Here is an 18,625-nt window from a genome sequence, read left to right on the forward strand (position 1 = left end):
AGTGCTAAGCTAACAAAATGGGTCAAGTCAATCACATCATTCTCCTAATGATGTGATACCGTTAATCAAATGACAACTCATGTCTATGGTTAGGAAACATAACCATCTTTGATCAACGAGCTAGTCAAGTAGAGGCATACTAGTGACACTCTGTTTGTCTATGTATTCACACATGTATTATGTTTCCGGTTAATACAATTCTAACATGAATAATAAACATTTATCATGATATAAGGAAATAAATAATAACTTTATTATTGCCTCTAGGGCATATTTCCTTCAGTGATCCACTCCTGGATTACTTTGGTACCTCCCTGCTAAACTTATAGCAAGGCACACATCAAGTGAGGTACACAGCATTGCAAACATGATACAACCTATGGATGAGGCATAGGAAATGACTTTCATTTTATCTCTATGTTATGCAGTGGTCGAGCATCGAGTCTGACTCAATTTCACACATTGTAACACATGCAAGAACCCTTTCTTTGACTGATCCATTTTGAACTTCTTCAAAACTTTATCAAGGTATGTGCTTGGTGAAAGTCCAATTAAACGTCTTGATCTATCTCTATAAATCTTGATGCCCAATATGTAAGAAGCTTCACCGAGGCCTTTCATTGAAAAATTCTTATTCAAGTATCCTTTTATGCTATTCAGAAATTTAGTATCATTTCCAATGAGCAATATGTCATCCACATATAATATTAGAAATTCTACAGAGCTCCCACCCACTTTCTTGTAAATACGGGCTTCTCCAAAAGGATAATTTTTTTAAATAATACATTTTTTTATTAATTTGCACAAATATTACGCCCAAAAAATAATTTTCAAAAATAATACACCGTCGGCCTGCAGCAGGCCGACTGGGCCTTGTCAGCCCGCAGCAAGCCGAGTGGGGGCAGTCGGCCAGTAGCCAGCCGACAACTGGTGAAAGGACATGCGGTGCCCCCATGTGTGGTTTTGGTAATTGATGACATTCTCTATGGACTAATGGTTGCATTGAGTTATATTTGAAGGATTTTTCCATAGGCATTTCTTGAAGTCCATGTGTTGGTTTCAAGGAGTTTATGGGTTGACCAAGGTGCTATTAAGGAATTATCCAAAGATTGGTCATGTGAGTGTTGAGCTTATTGCAAGCTTGTCTTGAAGAAGAAGATTGTGTGATCATTCATGTTTACCTTCAAGACATCATACAAACGAAGAGAGTTGGAAAGATTCAAGGTTGATCAAGACTAAGTCAAGAGTGAATCAAGTTGATCAACTCACAAAGAGTAGAAGATGTACCGAGAGGGATCAAGTGATCCCATGGTATGGTAAGCATTGTCGTTGCACTTTGTGTACTAATCCATGGTCTATGTGAGAGTCTATGTGGGGTTAGGTACATGTCCATGGGCTTGCGTCAAGAGGATGATATCATACAACCCATGGGAAGGATGACATCAAGTGGTGATCGTCATCAAGATTGTCGTGTGCAAGTTCAAGTGGAGAATCACGAAGAGATCAAGTGCTTGAATCTTGCCATCCATTGTGGTGTCAATGGACTTGTGAAGATGTGCCGAAGAGTGGCTCACCCATAGTGGAGTATGGGGGAGCAATCATCTAGTCTCCATCGACCCAACGCAATCAAGAAAGGTGGTCCATCTTGAGGAGGACAAGATCGTCATCATCTAGCTCAAGTGGATCATGTGCAAGGCAAAGGTTTTCCCTTGATAGGTTTTCTATTTTACCGGTCTCATGGTGGTAGTTGGGAGACCGGGTTATAGGATCGATAGCCGTACTATCAAGGGGGGCTCTCAAGTGAGTAGCTTGATTGTATCGTTCGTTGAGAGCTCAAACCATTGCATCCTTGCATCATGTTTCTTGGTTCTTGTTTGGTTCTCTTTGTGAGTCTTAGAGCTTATGGTCATCTTGATGACAAGCTTGAGTTCATCGAAAACTGAGTTTGCATGCATCTTCTATGATGTTTTCGGTGTTGGAGGTTTTACCGGTCTTATCCAAGGAAGGGTTCTCACCATTTTCTTTTGGGCCTTTTCTTATTTGCTTCTTATTGGTATTTATATCAAGATTGTGTTAGCCCTTGTCGCTAGCTTTCCAACAAACTTGGTTTTGTCGAATTCACAGTCCGTTTGCAGAAGTTATGGCTGTTTTTGTAAAGGCTGCAGCGGTACTACCGTGGCTAGAGCGGATGTAATTTTTTACTACCGCTCAGAGCAGTACTACCGCGGCTCCTGAGCGGTAGTACCGCTCGAGAGCAGTACTACCGCGGCTCCTAAGCGGTAGTACTGCTCCGGACCAAAATCTCGTGTTTTGCTCAGCGGAAGTAGGCACGGAAGTATTTTTTGTACCGCTCGCAAGAAGTAGTACCGCTACCATTTGCGGTAGTACCGTGAGGTCGAGTGGTAGTACTGTGAGGACGAGCGGTAGTACTGCTCCGGCGGTTCTACTAGCCTTTTGCCTCCTCGCTGTTGTTTTTCAAAGGGGTACTTCCGCCCTAGCGGTAGTACCGCTCCTTGGAGCGGTAGTACCGCTTTGTGTGGGCTGTGAGCATAACGGTTGGATTTTTCCCCACCTATAAAAGGGGGTCTTCTTCCCCAATGAACCTTATCCTTTGAGCTCGTGTTCTGCCCCCATTGTTGACCTTCTTTGAGCTTGCTAACTCTCAGTCCCTCCATGGATTCTTGCTAGTTTTTGAGGGAAAAGAGAGAGGAGATCTAGATCCACATTTCCACCAATCACTTTCTCCTCTTTGTGAGGGGAACCCCTTGGATCTAGATGTTGGAGTTCTTGGTGTTCTCCTTCTTGTTCTTCCTCTCATTTTCCTCCCTAGCATTAGTTGCTTCGGTGTGATTTGAGAGAGAAGGACTTGGGCACTCCGTGTGCCCTTGCCATTGCATTTGGTGCATCGGTTTGAGTTCTCCACGTGATATGTGGAATTTACAAGTTGAGAAGCTTATTACTATTGGGTGCTTGGTACCCTTGAGCTTGTTCCTCTTGGGTGCTTGGGAGCCCTAGACGGTTGGTGGTGTTCAGAGCTCAATCATTATGGTGTAAAGCTCCGCGCAAGCGTCGGGGTCTCCAATTAGGTTGTGGAGATCGCCCCGAGCAATTTGACGGGTACTGGTGACCTCCCCCAAGGGTTGCCAAAGTGTACGGGTTCGGTGACCGCCCCCAAGGGTTGCCATTTGTACGGGTTCGATGACCGCCCTCAAGGGTCCCTTAGTGGAATCACGGCATCTTGCATTGTGCGAGGGCGTGAGGAGATTACTGTGGCCCTAGTGGCTTCTTGGGGAGCATTGTGCCTCCACACCGCTCCAAACGGAGATTAGCATCCGCAAGGGTGTAAACTTCGGGATACATTGTCGTCTCCACGTGCCTCGGTTATCTCTTACCCGAGCCCTTTACTTATGCACTTTACTTTGTGATAGCCATATTGTTTCTTGTTATATATCTTGCTATCACTTAGTTGTTTATCTTGCTTAGCATAAGTTGTTGGTGCACATAGGTGAGCCTAGTTGTTGTAGGTTTTGTGCTTGTCAAATTAACCGCTAGGTTTATTCCGCATTTGTTCAAGCCTAAACCGTAATTATTTTAAAGCGCCTATTCACCCCCCTCTAGGCGACATCCACGATCTTTCAGCTGGCCCGCCTGGCACGTGTTGGCCTCGGATTGGGCTGGCCACGTCGCGAGGGGGAGGGAGGGAGCTGTCGGCGCGGGTGCGCCCCTGTCAGCCTACCGCTGTCCGATCGGCCTGCTGCTGGCTGACAGGGTGCGGCCCCACCTCGCGCGCAGCTGGCCCGGCTCCCCTGCGGCCATATCCTCCCTTTCCTCCACGCTCCTCTATTCTTCTTCTGTTCTTGCTTTCTCCTCTCTCTATACAAAAATGCCTCCAATTTCTACACCTAAATGAGCCAGTTTTTTGCGGTTTTGGCACCGTGAATGGATTCAACTTAGTTAGGGCAGCCAAAAGAGGTTTCGATCTACCGATGGGGTAGCTCATGGTGGTCGTGGTGAGCATTTTGGTGGAGGTGGTGGTGGTGAAGTTGGGGTAGTGTGGTGGAGGTGAAGCTCCGGCAGTTTAGTGGCTACCGTTTGTCGTTCTTCGTTCGCACGCACGCTTCAAGGGTATATTTCAACAAACATTTTATTTTTCATAGGTATTTGTTAATATGTTTCGATATGGAATAAATTACGTGTGCGATTATTGTTATTTACGCCGGTAGTATACATAAATATATTTAGATGTCAACTAATTAGTTGTGTAAAAATGTGTAGTTGCTCCGGTAATATTCCGTACTATATGTGGATGTCAAGTATTTAGGAGTGTCGGTATTTGTAGTAGCTCCGAAAAAAGGTCCGTAATATAGGCAGTCCAGTCAAATATATTAATCTGTCAATATTTGTAGTTGCTCCGGCAAATATTCGTATTATACTTGTAGGTGTGTGAATTGTATTAGTTGCTCCGTTAATATTCTGTAATATATAGCTAGCTAATATATAGACATGTCTAATATATTTTAGTGGGGGTATTTTAAGTTGTTGCTTAATACTTGTATTTCGTTGTTGGAAAAAATAGGTGATCCGAGATGTCCGATGTAGTGAAGTTCAGATTTTGCTATGGTCCTAGTACTGTCCAAACAACTGAGATGGGAGTAGACCTGAGTGAATTTACTCACATAGATGTGCCAATGAGTGCACCTCAAACATGGTCAGTCAGTCAGTTGAAAGAATGGATTGTGGCAAGTTTAGGTCTTGATACTGAAACACACACCGTCGGTGTTCATGCATTGTGGACACGGTCAAGTTCAATAATTTACTTTTATTTGAGGCCAATAGACCGAGACTCCAATTGGGTATGGTGGTTACAAGGTTGTGAACGAAGGGGATACAATCCTATTGCTTTAGTGCTTCCCGTTGTGAAGGAGGTCACTGCACATGAAGGCGAGGGTGGCTACGATCCTGGTCATAGCAGTGTAGGGAGGCAGTTATCTATGTCAAATACTGGAGATGATGGTTACGAATAAGGACAGAGCAGTCAGGTAGAAGGAGGAAATGCTTATGGTTATCAAACAGGGCAGAGTAGTCAGGTAGAAGGAGGAAATGCCGATGGTGATTACAATGGCGAGGTGGATGCTGATGAGGTAGATGGGCACATGTAGGACCAGATGGAAGAAGAAGACACCCATGTTGAAAGGGGTCATGCCGATGATTCTGACGAGTCAGATGAAGAAGAAAATGCAGAGGAGGTCCCGAATCCTGCATCATGGAATCATGACTTCTCATCTGCAATGACCGTGAATGATGGACATGATTCAGCCTGGCAATATCACCAGAACAATATTGCGACGGGTGCTATGTATCCGAACAAGCAAGCCCTGAAGGATGCAATAATTAATTGGGCAATGTCCACGCAAAGGGTTTTCACAGCTCGGGTGTCCAGTCAGAAATTCCTGACAATGGTATGCAAGAACGCAGATTGTCCCGCCAGGGTGCACATCTTTCTCCCTAAGTATGGCACAAGTTGGGTGATAAGTGACTTAGTTAATCACAGTTGTCTTATTCCCTGCATCCCTCAGGATCATGCCAACCTTTCAATGACGCTTATTGCTCGGTTGTTTTACAATGAGATAGTGTAGGGCAAAGCTATGGAAGTGAAGGCAGTCCAGACAAAAGTCTCCGCCAGGTTCAAGTCCAGGGCTAAGCATGCGACGCTTGAGAGGAGATTTGGTTCTTATTTTGATGCATATGACTGTGTTGTCCAGCTCCTCCACACCCTACATCAGCGGAATCCAGGCACCTATATTGATATCCAAGACATGTTCATGCCAGAGTTCCCAACTGTGAGGGTGCTGCATCGTCTCTTCTTCTCTTTCGGTGTATGCATCGAAGCTTTCAGGCATTGCCGACCGGTGATATGTGTTGACGGTACTTTTCTCACAGGCAAGTACAAGGGCCAGATCCTGACAGCCATATGTCAAGACGACCAAAATCAAGTTGTCCCACTCGCATTTGATTTTGTGGAGAGTGAGAACATTGAAAGTTGGACATGGTTCTTCAGGGAGTTGAAAATATCAGTTGTGAAGGAGAAGCCCAATATGTGCATCCTTCATGATAGGCATGCAGATATACTCAGTGCGATAAGGACACTGACAAACCCAGGCCCTGAGGAACAAGTTCCTTGGCAGGACTTGCAGAGCCGTTGGTGCATGCACCATCTGGGGGCTAATTTTTTCTCGCAGTTTAGAAATAAGAACCTGATGAATCTGTTCAAAAAACTCTGCAAGCAGAACCAGTTATGGAAGTACAATTTGATACGTGACAGACTTAATGTGTGCATGTAGAGACACGTGAGGGACATGAAAGCTGCAAGAGATGCAGCAGTGAGGGCACATGTTGAAGCAGTAGCTGCATAGTTGGCAACAGGAACAGCGGCCCTGGAGGAGGAGCCTGTTGAGCTATGTGACTTGCCAGGCTTTGACCCACCTCGTACTAGGAGAAGGCTTGGGAGGTCGATTAAAACCTTTGATCAGTGGATAGAGCATGAGCCTCTGGAGAGGTGGTCTTTGCTACATGACACACATGGAGCAAGGTACGGTGTCATGACAACGAACCTCGCGGAAACATACAACTTTGTCCTCAGAGGAAACCGGGCATTGCCACTTACAGCCATCGTTGAGGGTATTTTCTATGGCACCATCATGTATTTCAGAGATAGACGTCAAAAAGCAGAGAAACATATCTTCAACAACCCGAATACATGGTACTGTGAAAGAGTCACAAAGTACATGGACAACAAGATGCAAAAAGCTAGGTCACACACTGTAGTCGCCATCGGTAATCAAGAAAGAAGGTTTGAGGTCCGCTTAGCCAACAACAAATTCGGATGTGCAAATGAGTTGAGGACGTATGGGGTGAAAATTGGTAATGAAGCCTGGCCAACGTGTGAGTGCACATGCAACAAACCGAAATTGCTTCACCTAACTTGCTCACATGTACTTGCTTCTTGCGGGCAGCTTGGAATGGACGCAATATCGTTTGTGTCTCCATTTTTTCTGAAAGAGTGTGTCCTCTATACCTGGATAGGTGAGCTGATGGGTTTTCGATCAATGGGTAATTTCAACAATGTCAACCCCGCTGAAAGGCGTTACATTCCAAACCCAGAGCATATGCGTACAAGTAGAGGCAGACGGCAGTGTCAGCGCATCCGGAATTATATGGATGAATCTGAAGCAGGAGGTCCGACTAGGCAATGCATTCTATGCAATGAATTTGGCCATAGGGACACTAATTGTCCCACTTTCGTCATTGGGAGTGGACGAGGCAACCGGGGAAGAAGAGGAGGTAGAGGCAGTAGAGGAGTAAGGGCGAGAGGAAGAAGCTAAGCTAGCAGTAGTATGTTCTAAATTTGTATTAAGTGTGGCACTATGTTCTCAATTTTTATTAAGTGTGGCACTATGTTCTGAATTTGTATTAAGTGTGACACTATGTTCTAAATTTGTATTAAGTGTGGCACTATGTTATGAATTTGTATTAAGTGTGGCACTATGTTCTGAATTTTTATTAAGTGTGACACTATGTTATGAATTTGTATTTAGGGTGGCGCTATGTTCTGAATTTTTTATGTGCAGGAATGTCGGGAATGTGGTTGCTGAATGGGGACATTGATAGGGGTCATCATGGTGCGATATGGTATGAGCGCAAGCTTGAGCCTCTGGTCACTTGCACTCCTAAGGAAAACTAGATGATACACCCAGGATGGCTTCAGCGGTACATGCTTTATTAATTTGCACACTGACATGCATATTAATGGGAGACACTAACTGAAATGTTCTCTGATGAAGGTTGAAATGGGCCGGCCTTTTACCTTTCGCGCGTCTGGTTGAGTCTATCCCGGGTGAGAAACGCATCGCCATCGATGGGTCCTTGCTGAGCTGCTTAGTGGACCGTTGGAGGCCAGAGACCCACACGTTTCACTTCCGATGGGGAGAGATGGCTCCTACTCTAGAGGATGTGTCACTTTTGCTCGGACTACCGTTGGTAGGTCATGCCATAGGACCATTGGACGCACCGGCTGGTTGGGAGCGAGCTCTTACACAACGTTTTCATGGTGTTTTTCCGGATGCTCCGGATCCGGTATGGGAGCATCATGGACCTAAGTATGAGTGGTTGCTCAATTTCCGGGTAATTTCCCCTACCTCTTATCTTCAAGTTATCGTGCATACAGTTTTACAGAAAATAGTTGCGGCTTACTAAAACTTTCTCTTTGCTTAATGCAGATCCAGAACTTCCGGGCGCCGTTGACTGCGGAACAGATCACTCGGAGCCTGGAGGCCTACTTAATGTGGCTTTTCAGCAAGGTGATGTTCAAGAGAACCATGTCACCACTATTAGCGCTCTCTACATCCCTATGGCACTCGAGATAGCGAGCGCTCAGACGGCGGATCAGATCAGAGAGAGGAGTTGGGGTTCGACGGTCTTAGCGGGTACATACCGAGGTATGTGCAACGGTTGCCAGCTTACATCGAGAAAGCCAGCCCTTCTTGGATGCCCTCTATTCCTACAACTGTGTTCGTGGGAGAGGTTCTCTATAGGGCGACCAGATGTACGTGTTCGTGAGCCTATAGACGCCATGTTTGATGTTGATGGCATCGACATGCCTACTTTCGGTTTGTGTTGGACACGTCGCGAGGTATGCACCGTGTTATAGTTTAATGCAACTTTTTTCTGCACAAGAGATAGTTCGATGCTAGCGGCTACTAACTTTTGTTTTCTGCAGAGACGCTTTGCTAGTGATCAGACCAGGAAGGCATACACAACATTGAACGAGCAGTTCGATGCATACACCGGGGTCATCTGGCAGCCCTACACGGAAGCAGCCATACAAGCGAGATGCCCTGGTGGTATGTTTGTGCTATGCACAAGGGACCGATATTACTGGATGACAAAATCAAAGATCATCTTCGATGTCTTCGTTGAGGAGATGGCACAATAGAGGGTTATGATGCAATTTGGTCTTCTGCAGTTGGAGCTGCCTCCCCTATAGAGAACCCGGTGCCAGCACACATCCACATGTATTAACCAGTTTTTCAATGTTGCAATATCTTTCATAGTACTCCATTCGAAGCTTTAGGTAATTGTTGAACACACACCACAATTTTAGGACGACAAGAAAGGGCATGACCAGGACAACTGCTGACTGGCTAGTTAGACTAGAGCCGTATGTTATAGAATGGGAGGCAACAAACACACATCTATGGCACGAGAATCACAATTTTGATCTCAATGAATTCAATCTCTATTTGCAGCGCTACATGACCGGAACACGGTTACGCATCATTGAGCACTCCCACCCAGAGGAGATACCGGATCCTACTCCGTCGGATATGTACCCGAGCTATGACACTTCGGGCTCTAGGCAGTACGCAGTAAGATATATTTTCTTTAAGTAATGTTGTCACATACTTTGACGTGCAAGAGATAGACATTATTAATCGTCATGGAAATTTGCAGGCTACCTTGACACACAAATTCTACGAGGACGTGACCACCTTTGGACGATCACTGTCATCTAGACCTCTTCTTCAGCACCGTCCAGTGCTACAGCCCTTCTTGGAACGAATTCAGAACAAGATACAGTTGTGTACGAGGCTATCACGTGCACCCGGAGAACCGACATTGTTCAACAGCAGCAGCAGCAGCAGCCGCGTCACTCCATGCACCGACATCAACCACGTCCACGTCTAGCACATCAGCCGACAACCAGGCCACCCCGTCCTGACCAACCTGGCAGTTCAACGTGGTAGCAACCACAACACTATGGTCCCACGTCGAGCTTCGTGTTTTCTCCACAGCCACAGCAGCAGGGTTCCTCGTCGAGCTTCATGTTTTCTCCACAGCCACAACAGCACGGTCCCTCGTCGAGCTTCATGTTTGAGCCAGAGCAGCCGTCACAACCAGCAGGTAAGTGTCTTCATATTTATTGTTTTCAATATTAATTGAGGCGACCTCATTCTTCAGGACTAAACGTTCCATCGTGCAGGAGCCTACGGATATCATGCGTCTATGTCGGCATCACATGATACGTGGGGGAGTGATCAACATCACAAGGAGAACATACAGGCTCAGATGTCGCAGCACACCTAGTGGATGAACATGTATTCGACTCCTCCACCAGGTCCCACACAGGATACACAGCATGACTAGGGAGAGTCTGAAATTCTTCCTCGTAACATTAGGCCACCTAATAGGTTGGGATGGACGCCACTTCTAGATCCGCCTCCCTGCCAGGCCAGACTCGTCACTGACGCTTCCATCTATCAGTAGAGACATGACCATCTACTTCTATATGAGACTATGTCTATTCTATGTATGAGACAAATGACTATGTACTTATGTATGAGACATATGCCTACTCTATTTTAGTACTCTGTTATCCGAACTACAACATCATATTCCGATAGAACATAATGCTCGTACACAAGACAGTATAAACAACTAGATAGAACTACATCTAAATTAACGGTACGTACGACTAAACTTACAACATACATCATAAAAACTACATGAATTCATCATCGTCATCCTCCGTTGATGCAGAACTCTTGCCCTTCAAGGATGCAGAACTCTTACCCTTGGACGATGCAAAACTCTTGCCCTTCGAGGATGCAGTACTCTCGCCCTTGGACGATGCAAAACTCTTGCTGTTTGACGATGCAGAACCCGGAAGAGGCGGCATGAAGATATCATCTTCGTCCTCGCTCTCCCTAGTCCATAAAAATGGATGCTTTTCTGCAGTCCTTCTGAAAGTTTCACTCTTCGGCTCCACTACCTTCTTCCACCTTGCATGCAACCTAAGAAGTTCTATACGTACCTACTCATAGGTCCTTTCAGGCCACCTAGACATACATAATTCGTGAGCCAACTCATTCATTATGGTGTCACTACCGGTGAGTTCGTCCCATGGAACTATCCTATTGTCCATCCTAAAATCGGTAGCTAGCCTCAGAAGAGTCCTGCTCATCTTAGGGTGAAAACTACGATCGAAAGGATAATGGGACATCTCAACTACACTACACTGGAATGCTTATCCTCCTCTGTCTGAAGGGGGTTTTATAGGTAGGGATGAGAAAATGGCGGGAAAGAACAACTGCTGTATGGCGGGAAAGGGTTGGCGAGAAACAAGTGGCGGGAAAGAGTTGGCGCGAACATATGGCGGGAAACGGGTGGCGGGAAAGATTTGGTGGGAACATATGGTGGGAAACGGGTGGCTGAAAAATATTGCGGGGAAACGGTTGCATGAAATACGTCATAGTTTATTAAAAATTCCGGGGATCGTTCGGGACAAAAATGGTGGCATGCACCAGTCGGCCCACAGCAGGCCAATTAGTCCCTGTCGGCCAACTGTGGGCCAATTAGTCCCTGTCGGCCAACTGCTGGCCGACTAGACCTGAACTGGTGGCCGACAGGCCAATCGGCCAGCAACAAGCCGATAGGACCTCAGTCGGCGTGCTGTGGGCCGACTAGGTCCATTCGGCCTGCTGCGGGCTGACGGTGTATTATTTTTGAAAAATATTTTTTGGGCGTAATATTTGTGCAAATTAATAAAAAATGTATTATTTTAAAAAAATTAGCCTCCAAAAGTCTGTATAAAACCATATGCTTTGATCACACTATCAAAGCGTATATTCCAACTCCGAAAGGCTTGCACCAGTCCATAAATGGATCACTGGAGCTTGCACACTTTGTTAGCACCTTTAGGATCGACAAAACCTTCTGGTTGCATCATATACAACTCTTCTTTAAGATATCAATTAAGGAATGCAGTTTTGACATCCATTTGCCAAATTTCATAATCATAAAATGCGGCAAATGCAAACATGATTCAGACAGACTTAAGAATCGCTACGGGTGAGAATGTCTCATCGCAGTCAACTCCTTGAACTTGTCGAAAACCTTTTGCAACAAGTCGAGCTTTGTAGACAGTCACATTACCGCCATCGTCAGTCTTCTTCTTGAAGATCCATTTATTCTCTATGGCTTGCCGATCATCGGGCAAATCAACCAAAGTCCACACTTTGTTCTCATACATGGATCCCATCTCAGATTTTATGGCCTTAAGCCATTTCGCGGAATTTGGGCTTATCATCGCTTCCTCATAGTTTGTAGGTTCGTCATGGTCTAGTAACATGACTTCCAGAAACTAGATTACCGTACCACTCTGGTGCGGATCGTACTCTGGTTGACCTACGAGATTCGGTAGTAACTTGATCTGAAGTTTCATGATCATCATCATTGGCTTCCTCACTAATTGGTGTAGGAATCACTGGAACTGATTTCTGTGATGAACTACTTTCCAATTCGGGAGAAGGTACAGTTACCTCATCAAGTTCTACTTTCCTCCCACTCACTTCTTTCGAGAGAAACTCCTTCTCTAGAAAAGATCCATTCTTAGCAATGAATATCTTGCCTTCAGATCTGTGATAGAAGGTGTACCCAACAGTCTCCTTTGGGTATCCTATGAAGAAACATTTCTCTGATTTGGGTTCGAGCTTATCAGGTTGAAGCTTTTTCACATAAGCATCGCAGCCCCAAACTTTAAGAAACGACAGCTTATGTTTCTTGCCAAACCACAGTTCATATGGTGTCATCTCTGTTAGGAATATGCAACTTGTATTTCCAGGAGGCCATAGGCCAGTATATATACATGTACAGGTGTGGAATATATGCAGGAAACCCCTTATACAACGGGATAAAGACAAAGGGGTACATGACTTATATTATAACTCTAACAACCCCCCCTCAAACTCATGGTGGATGAACAACACTGAGTTTGGAGAGATAAAAGCCATGTTGTGCTATAGTCTGGGCCTTCGTCAGGAAATCCGCCAACTGTAACTCGGAAGCCACATACTGAAGAGCAATAACCTGATCCTGCACACCAGCACACACATAGAAAGCATCAACACCAATATGCTTGGTGAGCTCATGCTTCACAGGATCGCGCGCAATGCTAATAGCACCTGTACTGTCAGATAGGAGCAAAGTCGGTGTAGTGACAGAAACACCAAAATCCTGAAGTAACCACCGCAACCAAGTCACCTCTACCGTCAAAAGAGCCATGGCTCGCAACTTAGCCTCAGCACTCGAACGGGAAACTGCAATCTGTTTCTTCGTCTTCCAGGCAATGAGAGAACCGCCAAGAAAAACATAGTAAGCAGAAAGTGAACGGCGATCGGAAGGATCACTAGCCCACGTAGCATCTGAATAGGCCTGAAGCTGTAAAGAACTGGAGCTAGGAAAGAATAGACGGTGGGAGATCGTGCCCCGAAGATATCGGAGAACACGAAGGAGATGACTATAGTGAACCGATGTGGGAGCAGAAACAAACTGACTCAAAATATGAACCGGATAAGAGATGTCCGGACGAGTGACAGCTAGATAGACAAGACTGCCAACGAGATGACGATAACGCGTTGCGTCAGGGAGAGGATCACCATCAGTAGCACGGAGGTGAAAATTGAGCTCCATAGGAGTCTCAATAGTGCGCTCATCAGTAAGAGCAGCACGAGCAAGAAGATCGTGGATATACTTTTCCTGGGATATAAAAAAGCCATCAGAGGTAGAAGAGACTTCAATCCCAAGAAAGTAGCGAAGAGGCCCAAGATCAGACATAAGAAACTGCTCACTAAGACGTGCCTTTACAAAGGCAATATACTCGGGGTCATCCCCAGTGATGATCATGTCATCAACATAGAGAAGAAGAAGAAGAGTCCGACCATGGGGAGAAAGGTGAATAAACAATGCTGGATCATGGGCACTAGCTGAAAAACCAGCAGTAGTGACCACAGAGGCAAAACGCTCAAACCAGGCGCGGGGGGCTTGCTTAAGGCCATAGAGAGAGCGACGAAGGCGACATACCATGCCATCAGGAACAGAATACCCAGGTGGTGGCTGCATGTACACCTCCTCACGCAGCTCACCATTAAGAAAAGCATTCTTAACATCAAGCTGAGATATAGACCAGTGGCGTGCAGAGACAACATCAAGAAGTGTACGAACATTGGTCATATGGGCCACAGGAGGAAAAGTCTCATCATAATCACGACCATGCTCCTGCTGAAAACCACGAGCCACAAGACGAGCTTTGTGGCGCTCAAGAGAACCATCAGAGCGAGTCTTAACCTTGTAGACCCACTTACAAGTGATCGGACGGACTCCGGGAGGAAGAGAAACAAGATCCCAGGTACCAGTGCGTTCAAGAGCAGCAATCTCCTCTGCCATTCAGGATGAACAACAGCCTGACAATAAGAAGTCGTCTCAAGAACAGCAGCACCAGTGGTGGGAAATCCAAAGCGATCAACAGGCGGAAGAGGACGAGAACGCAAGCCATAAGTAGGCTGAGAGGAAGATGATGACTCATCCAATAAGGCATCCACAGGTCGTGAACGACGAGTGTAATGCTGAGGAAAAGATGGAACAATAGAAGGAGGAATCGCCAAGGTAGAATCGGGGGGTGGCGATGAAGAAGTCACCGGAGATGAAGGTGTAGAATCCGGTGACATGCTAGGCGAGGAGACCGGAGAAGATGGTGGCTGCAAATCGACTAGAGGTGGAGAAGCAGAGGGAGTGGAACGAATAGGCACAGGCGCGACGGGGGTGATAGGTGAGTCAGGAAAAGTGAGGAAAGAGATATCCTCCACTGAAAAAATCAAGGAAGATGGGCGTGGGTAGAAGGGACGAGACTCATCAAAAGTCACGCCTCGAGAGATATGCATCCGACGACCGATAGGATCCCAACAACGATAGCCCTTATGCTCATCACTGTAGCCTAAGAAGACACACTCAACAGACTGAGCGGTCAGTTTGGTGCGTTCGCGAGGGGCAAGAAGAACATAACAAACACAACCAAACAAGCGAAGCATCGAATAATCGGGAGAACGGTCAAAAAGACGCTCAAAAGGAACACCACCTTGTAGAGCAGCGGAAGGCTGTATATTGATAAGATAGGTAGAGGTGGAGATGGCCTCAGCCCAAAAATGAGGCGGGAGAGAGGCAGCAATCATCAATGCACGAGCCGTCTCAAGAAGATGTTGATGCTTTCGCTCAGCCACACCATTCTGAGCATGAGCACCAGGACAAGAGAATTGAGAGAGAGTTCCTTGCTCAACAAGAACACCACGCAACATCTTAGAGATATACTCGCCAGCGGAGTCAGCACGAAAAACACGAATGGGTGAAGAGAACTGAGTGTGAACCATGGCAGCAAAACGCTTATAAATAGACAACACCTCACTACGAGAAGTCATGAAATAAAGCCATGTGTAATGAGAGAAATCATCTATGAAAATAATATAGTATTTATGACCACCTTTCGAAGCGAAAGGAGCCGGACCCCATACATCAGAATGGACTAAATCAAAAGGACGCGTAGACACTGACTCACTATGTGAATATGGTAACTGAATCTGCTTGCCAAGACGACAACCCTGACACTCTAAAGAGACATCTCCTGAGACAGACCCCAAAAGACCTCGACGAACTAAAGACGACAACTGAGAACCACACAGATGACCAAGTCGATGATGCCACTGCTTGAAGGAACCAGTAACGGAGGCGACTGAAGCGGAGGAACTGGCGATGGTGGTGGCAGCGGAAGGAACATGAAGCCAGTCCAACTCCCAAATACCCTGAGAATCACGGCGGCGAGGGTCAGCCCCAACCAGAGTGTGCGTGCGACAGTCCTAGACAGAACAAGAGTCAACGTCAAGGATGACGCGACAACTAGAATCGGTAAGTTGACCAGCTGAAAACAGATTCATGGTAAGTCGAGGAACATGAGCAACATCAGGAACAGAATAAGAAGGAGTGGTAAGATTGCCTCTAATAGCAACAGAAAGTGGAGTACCATCAGCAGTGAAGACATGAACAGGAGAATCCAGCGATCGAAGAGAGGACAAAGTGGAAGAATGAGAAGACATATGAAAAGAAGCTCCAGAGTCCAGAACCCATGGGGATGTACCTGACTGTGTAGAGGGCGGTTGCTCAGTGCGGGAAGCATCAGTCACAGAACCAGCAGTACCCGTCGAGGAAGAACCTGAAGCCGCGAGCAGACGCTTAAGTATCAGAATATCCTGCTCAGTCAAAGCAATGGCTGAAGCTATCGAGGTAGATGACGAAGTCCCTGAAGAGGATGATCGCGCCTTGCGTAGGTGTTTCCTCTTCGTGTAGCACTGGGACTCAATATGACCATCATTGTTGCAATAATCGCAATGTGGACGGGGGCGACCTGAGCCTCCAGAAGGAGTGGGCAAGAGCGGCGGAGCACTCGAGCGAGAAGGGGTCGGTGCAGCAGGTGGCGTGGAAGAAGACTGAGTAGCGAGCACAGAGGGAACTTCCAGCAAACCAGCACCACGTAAGCGAGTCTCCTCAGCACGAATCTCAGAAAGCGCCTCCATGAGAGAAATACAGGCACGAGCAAACAACTGAGCACGCCGGGGCTCAAACTCCTTACGGAGCCGAGACAGGAACTCGTAGACACGATGAAACTCCAAATTGGCCTGGACAGCCTGGCAACATGGGCAAGTACGACAACCAGCACTGCGGAGAGAATCAAGCTGGCGCCAGATAGCAGAACTCTGTGCATAGAAGTCATCAACAGTAGAGTCACCCTGCTGAAGAGCATGCTCCTGACGGACCACGGAAAGGTATAAGGCATCACCAGAGGGCTGATAGCGCTGACGAAGACGGGTCCACATCTCTAAGACAGTAGGAAGACCCAGAAACTCAGAAGCAAACTGAGGTAGAACACTAGTAGTGAGAACAGCTGCAGCACGAGCATCATCATCAAGCCACTAGGTGTAAACAGACAAAGCACCATGATACGTCTGAAGAGCCTCCTCATAAGCCAAAACCCTCTCATCATAAGCACGAGCAGCAGCCACATCAGCAGGTTTAGCTGCATCCTTGGCGGCCTGATTAGAATCCGCAGGAAGAACTGGTGGAGTTGGCGGAGTAGGGGCCACCGGAGGAACTGGACGTGGCGGACAACAGACCTCGCCAGAAAGAACACCCCAGAGATGGATGCCATGCATGTGAATGCGCATGAAGCCAGTGAACTCGGTGTAGTTAGTACCATCAAAGATCACCGGATAGCGAGGGACAGCAACATAGCCGGAAGATGCCGACATCGCGCCTGTTTTTTTTTTGATTTACTGATCAACAGCAAGGCAGGTGGAAGACCAAACAGCTAGCTAGCTCACACATGTGACTTGCAAAAGTAGTCCAGCACCAGGAGGCGGATCGAACACACCCACGGCTCCACACGAGGCGGAGTCCACGTGCAGTGGGCGCGTCAAGCGGCGGATAGGACGGATTTGCGGGAGACAGACTGGAGCTGCTGACGGGATCGCTCGGGCTGAAGTGCTCGCGCGGCTTGATGCAGGCAGCGGTGAGCTGGATCCAACACGAGAAGCCAGATGCGTTGACCAGCGTCTGGATGGATAGCAGCAGCAAGAGCAGGGTTGACCTGCGGTGGTGAAGGCACCCGAGAGCAGCGCCGGCCAAGAGAAGAAGGGCGGCGGCTGCGTGGACAGTAGATTGGATCGAGAGCACGAGTTGCACGTGCTAAAAAAAACCCTAAGGCTCTATTACCATGTTAGGAATATGCAACTTGTATTTCCAGGAGGCCATAGGCCAGTATATATACATCTACAAGTGTGGAATATATGCAGGAAACCCCTTATACAATGGGATAAACACAAAGGGGTACATGACTTATATTATAACTCCAACAATCTCAACAGATTTAGATGGTGCTCTATTTAATGTGAATGCAGCCTTCTAAAGCATAACCCCAAAACAATAGCGTTAATCGATAAGAGATATTATAGATCGCACCATATAAATAAAGTATGGTTATGATGTTCGGACACACCATTACACTATGGTGTTCCAGATGGCGTGAGTTGCGAAACTATTCCACATTGTTTCAAATGAAGACCAAACTCATAACTCAAATATTCACCTCCATGATCAGATTGTAGAATCTTTATTTTCTTGTTACGATGATTTTCCACTTCACTCTGAAATTCTTTGAACTTTTCAAATGTTTCAGACTTATGTTTCATTAAGTAGATATACCCATATCTTCTCAAATCATCTCTGAAGGTTAGAAAATAACGACACTCTCCACGAGCCTCAACACTCATCGGACCGCATACATCAGTATGTATTATTTCCAACAAGTCAGTTGCTCGCTCCATTGTTCCGGAGAACGGAGTCTTAGTCATCTTGCCCATGAGGCATGGTTCGCAAGCATCAAGTGATTCCAAAAGCCCATCAGCATGGAGTTTCTTCATGCGCTTCACACCAATATGACCTAAATGGCAGTGCCACAAATAAGATGCACTATCATTATTAACTTTGCATATTTTGGCTTCAATATTATGAATATGTGTATCACTACAATCGAGATTCAACAAAAATAGACCACTCATCAAGGGTGCATGAACATAAAAGATATTACTCATATAAATAGAACAACCATTATTCTCTGATTTAAATGAATAACCATCTTGCATCAAACAAGATCCAGATATAATGTTCATGCTCAACGCTGACACCAAAT

General features: G+C 46.3%; 1 pseudogene; it reads right to left on the minus strand.

Moving 5' to 3' along the window:
• Positions 1–15,929: 15,929 nt before the first annotated feature.
• LOC147975995 (uncharacterized) lies at positions 15,930–16,754 on the minus strand (annotated as a pseudogene).
• Between the last annotated feature and the right edge of the window lie 1,871 nt (positions 16,755–18,625).

This window comes from Triticum urartu, chromosome 4A (genome assembly GCF_056163025.1).
Source record: "Triticum urartu cultivar PI428250 chromosome 4A, HENAU_Tu73, whole genome shotgun sequence".
Lineage (NCBI taxonomy): Eukaryota > Viridiplantae > Streptophyta > Magnoliopsida > Poales > Poaceae > Triticum > Triticum urartu.